Below are 6709 nucleotides of genomic sequence, written 5' to 3'. Positions count from 1 at the left end.
CAGACTTGGCTCCTACTCTGAAGTACGAGGACACATCCACAGGGAAAAACAGCCTCTGTGGCCAAGCCACTCTGTTGAGACCAGAAAGGCAGGAAATATGGTACAAGCAAAAGCCTAGCTACCATCATACAACTGTAATCTCCTAGGATTTGAAAACAGGATTCCTGTGATCTCACTTGCCATGCAAATCACTCCCAGCTCAGTGACACCCTGTCTCTATTTGCATTACCTGTATTTGCCTGTTCTTTATCAGAGCCAGATTCAGTGAAATTTTAACAAAATAGAGGCTCCAGGAGTGATTGAAATACCCATATTTTGCACTTTATTTCTTACTGTACTATTTCTTTACTACTTTCCCTCTAAAATGCCCTTATCCTTGTTTTCCAACTCTTGCCACAAACCTTCCCTGACCCTTCATGACCCGGGTTAATATTTTATTCAATATCCTGTACACCTTATATTGAGACCCACCTCCTGAATGGGCGGAGTAAAATGTCATTCATCTGCACGAGTCTTGGAAGAACTAGGGACAGGCTTCATTAACTCCTCCAGTGGCCTCTCATGCTCCTCAAAATTTCCCAGGCAGTCTCCATATCGGAGTTCAAGGAGTCTCCAGTTAAAATGTGAATTTCGCTGACATGTTAACATCAAAACTGTTAGTGATTAACACCTTAGCTTCAATGTGCGTGGCAAACCAAAATTAGTCCTTTCCTAAGAAGGCTTTGAAGAAATGCGAAAGAGTAGAGAGGCAGTAATGAGAAGAAGGGAAAAAGAGAGAAAGGAAACTGGGAGATCAGATCCAGAACAGACCTCACAGTAGGAGCCAAGGAAGCAAGAGTCAGTGGGATGAAAAGAGGAGCTCAGAACAAAGCTCAGCACAAGCCCACAGGGAGGAACTGCTGTGTACAGGATAAACTACATCCTATATCAATGCTTAATAGAGTAACAACCAACCCATTAGAACACCACTCCATTTATAAAGTGATTTCACACGTTGCATTTTGCCTCCACCCACAACCACACAATGTGATACTAGTTCAGATCAGCCACTCAGGCTCTGGGAGCCGTCAAGATTCAGTTAAGGCAAGTTTAAAAGGTAGGAATGACCATGAAAAAGAAAAAAAGAAAAGCAAAAGGAGAAAAAGAGAAGAGAGAGAAGGAAGGTAAAGCGAAGCAGAGATATATGTGGAGAAGCAGAGGAGGGAGTTTCCTCTTCAGATAGCTAGGATCCTGGAGTCAGGGTCCTCCCTCACGGACTCTTACAGATCATGGCTTCACACCCACATTACATGGTCATAATCAAGATTCCACAAGTGAGAGGTCTATTTGTGAAACATCAAAGAGAAATAAAGACAGATGAAGATTTATAGCGGAAACCTCAGGAAAACAAGGTTCAACTCCTCTCAGATATGGCATTTTGTTGAAGAGCTGATCATTTCTCTAACAAGATTATCAAAGAGGAAAGAATTCAATCTGATCAATTGTTTGCAACTCAGCTCCAGTGACTTGGTTTAGTTCTTTGCATGTTCTCCTCTGTCTCCTTCTTGAAGACAGCAGCAATGATTGACTTCTGAGTGTTATACAACATTTTGGCTCTTCTCTAAATCCTTTGGCATGAGGCCAGCTTCACCATGTCTTCAAGAAGCTGGTTGAGGCCACAGCACACACGCTCTGTTGCAGTCACATGTAACTGAGTATCCCTATGTGCTCACAGGCAACCTTCATGTGACACCCACAGTCATCACAGCATACACTTCTCCAGAAACGGTCTTTCTCAGGACTTTTCCTTCTCTACAGTTGACAGCTCTAAAAAGTCAATATTTTCTCCTCTTTCAGTACTCTTCTATAAGACGTTGAAAGAGTACCCCTCCTCAGGCACCTGTTCATCCATCTCTCAATTCCCCAATAGATATGTCTTACAGAGGTCTCATGTCCCATTCATAACTGCCTCCAAAGAGGCCACAGTTGGACAGTGATGTCAGCTGTTTTCAGTCCTTCTATAAGTAACAGCAATCAAAATATTAGCTGTTTCACACAAGAGTTCTGCCATGTTTCTTTTCTCTAAATGTGTCCCTTTCCTGGCAAGTCCTTTTCTATAGCACAGTTGTCAATATATTTTTTTAGAGTGATACCTAATTCTTCTAAGTGATGCTAGTGTCAAACAAGTAATAGCAGAAGGTCAGACTCCAAGTGGACGATTCTGAAGAAACCCACTTGTACTTCCTTCATTTTGGTTCTCTACAGTAGCAAAGGAATTTTTTGGTTTCACTTCATTAGTTTCTTTTTATTTTATGTTTTCTTATTACCTTCAAAAATGCATTGGGTCATCTTAGAGATGTGATAACATACATTTAATTTGGCAGAATCTCTAAACCTTGGTGTCCATTTCCCCCTGGATTTTTGAGTGACCTACAGTGTGTGAATGACTTCACATTCTTCCATGGTTTCATCAGGTCACTGATGGTCTGTGCCACAGAAAGGTGGAGGAGGAAGGAAATAACAATGTTTTTAATCTGCACAGATATATTAGGTTAAATCATGCAAAAATTTAATAATGATTTCACACACAAATAAGTGCTAAATATTTTTCTCATGCTACAAACCTCTTCTTACTCATATAATCAGGTAAATAATTTTGGATAAAACAATGGATCTACTAGGAACAGAGTATAAAATAGAATTTTAACCATCTGAAAATAAATTTGGAGTCTCCAGCATTCTCAATTATCAAAATGTGTAAGCACAGTTAAATAATGTTTAATATTCAGGTAAATTTACACATTTTCATATCAAATTAAAAAATATCATTTTAAAGTTATGTTTAAGATTATAAGCTTAGCCGGGCATGAGGTGCATAGTCCAATTGTATCCCAATGCAAAAATCTTTAGAACCATTCTTTTCTCTGTCTTGCACTGTTTGCACAATTGGAAGCAATAAAATTAATCTCTTAAGGAATAAATCAAGGCTCCTTCCATAATGCTGTAAACTTCACTTGAATGTCTAACATCTACTGGAGAGATAAATCATATTCAGCTTCTAAATCAGTGGTTGACAAACCATGCCTTCCAGGAGGTTCTCATAGTAGGGAAGGAGCAAAAGGAGCACTGAGAACGTAGAACCACAGGCCTTCACCCTTTCTTGAAAAGAGCAGATCTGTTTACCTACTTTATAGACTGAGCATCTGGATAAGATTTAAGTTAAATATAGGACTAAACCACACAAAAAAATTTGAAACTGATGTCCTGGACCAAAAGTCATCAAGACAGAAAAGGATTGAATCAATGCATCTCCTTTGCTCCCTTCCCAAAAGTCTTCTAAGTTGACTGTAAAGGAATTTTTAGAAATAATTTTCAAGGCTCCAATCCACAATAACAAGGAGAAGGAGAAAACAAAAAAAGCATTTTGGAAACTGGAAAGTAGATGAAAGAGTGGTCAAAACATAGCAGATCTGAGAAAACTGAATCCTATACAAACAGAAGAAAAGTCAAGAACTAACCTGACTTTTACTCAGAATTTGCAATACCAGGTACTCCTGGAAAAAAATAGGTAAAAATTAGTTATAAGTCAGTTTAAGATTCAGATTTTGAGAGCACTTCTCCCCTTTGCATAACTGGGCAAACACTCCTGCTCACTCTAGGAAAAACTGGAGGTGTATTCTCTGGAGAGGATAAAACAAGATTCCTAAGCTGAGTTGTGTGTCAACTACATTTGAGGCAGGAAAAGTATACTGAAAATAGGAAAATTGAGTGAACAAATGATTTTCCCTCACTTTGCTTCCAGAACACTGGCACCCAGGCCTTCACCCTCTAGGCAGGGGAGGAGTATAGTTTTTTCCAAGAATCGGAACATTCCAAGAAGAAGATCTAAATATGCCGATATTTGAGATGCCTCAAATAATTGACACAGCCAATCCCTCTACAGTGAAGCCTGTGTTCAACAAGCTCTATTCACGAGTTCAGAGTTTTCAGTAAGCCTCTCTGTCCCTTACTCAACAAGAGCAGACAACAGGGAGTTTGGGACATCTGAGGAAAGATGAAGATAAGACCAAATCACAGAAAAAAATAGCTACTTGGAGGAAAAACATTGCAAGGAGAGGAAACTTTTCATTAAAAAAAAGCATCAATATTCTCAGACAGTTAAGAGAATATAACAAAGCCATACAAAATAACAGGATTTTGTTAAAGAATACTTAAATTTTTAAAAGAGAAGTTCTTGGGAATTAAAAACATGGCATCTGAAATTAAACACTCAGCAGAAGAGTTGGAGGGTGAAATTTATGAAATGTCTCAAAAGTAGAGAAAAAAACAGTGGGTGAAAAACAAGAGAATGCCAATCCCAGGTATGCAATATCCTAGTAATAGAGATTCTAAAAATAAAAGTAATAATAATAAATGGAGGGCAGATAATTATTAACAAAATATGGAGAAAAATTCCCAGAACTAAAGGAAAAGGGTTTTCATATTAAAAGGGCCCTCCAAATACCTGACCCACTATCATAAAATTTTAGATTACTGAGCATAAAGAGATGATCCTACAAGCCTCTAGAGAGGGAAGCGGGAGGCGAGGATACCAAATTCAAAATATTAAAAATTAAAGTGGTCTCAGACTTTTTAAAGATAATTTTGGAAGCCAGAAGGCAATGAAAGCACTATCTCTAACATAGAATTCTCTATCTGGATATTCAAGGGCAAGGACAAAATTAAGACTTTCCAGAAAAGGCAAGCACAAAAAAGTTTACTTTCTATGTACTCTTTCTCTAGGAACTATACCTCCAGAGCTATAGACTGTATCATGATAAAGGAAGACACAGGGTACAGACAATGCAGATCCACAATGAAAAAAAGGCAAAGGATTGCCAGGACCATTGTAAAAGCCGATCTCAGGGTGAATGGTGGGACACTGAGCATGGGGACAAGTCCAGATTGGAGCAGGACAAGAGGCTCCAGGAAGGACTTTTTCACGCAGATAAAATCTTAGAATACCTGATGACTCCAAAATTGCTGAGAAAGACTTAGACCATTGATGAAGAGTTTGAGAGCAATACCAAACAAAACAAGACACTTATTAATGCAACAGAAAACAACAATTTGTGCAGGAAAGAAAACGTTATGGTTTAATACATGGTTCCATCATGAATAGCATTTACATTTTCATTATAAGAAAACTTGTTTCTCTACTCACAACACTTCTGACACCAAATGTATGTGGAGTTTTCTCACACTACGCAATTCTCCAACTCTCTAGTCAACAACTGGGGGTCCTACAATTCAATTCTGACCCTCACTACTCGAAGTCAGTCCAGATTCATAGGTTAAGGGCTCAGTCCCACAAGACTGCCCCCACTTCAGATGGCAGTGGCAAGTCTCAGGTTGCCACCTGTACTTCTGACTCACTAGCTATATATTGACTGTTCCCACACTCCCTCCTTAGATTTAATAATTGGCTAAAGGGTTCACAGAACTCAGGAAAACAATTTACTTACATTTGCTAGTATATTATGAAGGATTCAGATGAACAACCAGATCAGTAGTTTCATAGGGTGAGCTCTGGAAGTGTTCTGATCACAGGAGCTTCTGTCTCTGTGGAATTGGGGTGTCCCACCCTCCCACCATGTGGATGTGTCACCAACTCAAAAGCTCTCTGAACCCCTTGTTTAGCATTTATATGGAGGCTCCATTATGTAGATATTATTGATGAAATCACAGGCCACTCATGACTAACTCAGTCTCCAGTCCCTGACCTCTCTTCAGAGGTTGGTGGTTGGGCTGAAATACGCACCTTCTCTTCATGCCTACTCTTTCTGGTAAACCACTCACTATCCTTAAGCTAGAACCCCCAACCACCAGTCATCTCATTAGCATACAAAAAATCATTCCCATCACCAGACATTCCAAGAGTCTTATAAGTTCTTGTGTCAGGAACTGGGGTCAAAGACCATATATTAGAGCAAAAGATTCTCCCAGCACACTTATCACACAAGAAATTACAAGGGCTTTCGGAGTCATCTCCTTTAGAGCTTTAATCATCTTCTTCAGAGTGAAAAACTTCTCACCCTGTTAGCTCATCTCTGCTCCTCTCTCTCTCTTTCCTTTTGCCATTGCCCAAGCTCCTGCTAGCATTGTAACGTAATGCTTTGGGGCTTCAGCTTCCCATGACTGTTGCACTACTTACAATAAATGCAGGTGTTTATATGAAAATTCTATACAACCTCTATTCTCTCCTGTTATTTTTACACTGATTTTGACATGGTCAAACACATGAAACTGTAGGGGAACAGAATTTGCTACCCCAAAATCTGTCTCTTTGGCTTGATTATATTTAAGAACAAAAGACTCAGGAAGAAACGTTGAGCCTCCCCCAACTGCCTAAGAATTTAAGGGAGAAGGCATGTTTCAAGAAAGAGCTAATACCATAGATAACCATAGCATAATATGAACTAGCTGTGGTAGACAGGGAGGAATCTGGCAAGGCCCATTTGATCAAAGCCCTGTCCAGGTCTCATTGTCTCTGCAAGACATAGGAAATATTTGTTTACCAAACATCTATTTTTCCATCTCCATGTGAATAGCCTTCCCCCTCTTGGAAATCCCAAACCACTACCCCCAACCTGCTCCTTTGTCTTTAGCTGACAAGGGTATGTAAGGTGGTGGCCTCAGCCATTTTGGTCAGTTACTCAGTTTTCCTGGGATTTTCCCACATATATATGTT

Source organism: Equus quagga, chromosome 8 (genome assembly GCF_021613505.1).
Source record: "Equus quagga isolate Etosha38 chromosome 8, UCLA_HA_Equagga_1.0, whole genome shotgun sequence".
Lineage (NCBI taxonomy): Eukaryota > Metazoa > Chordata > Mammalia > Perissodactyla > Equidae > Equus > Equus quagga.
Note: the sequence above shows the minus strand (reverse complement) of the source record.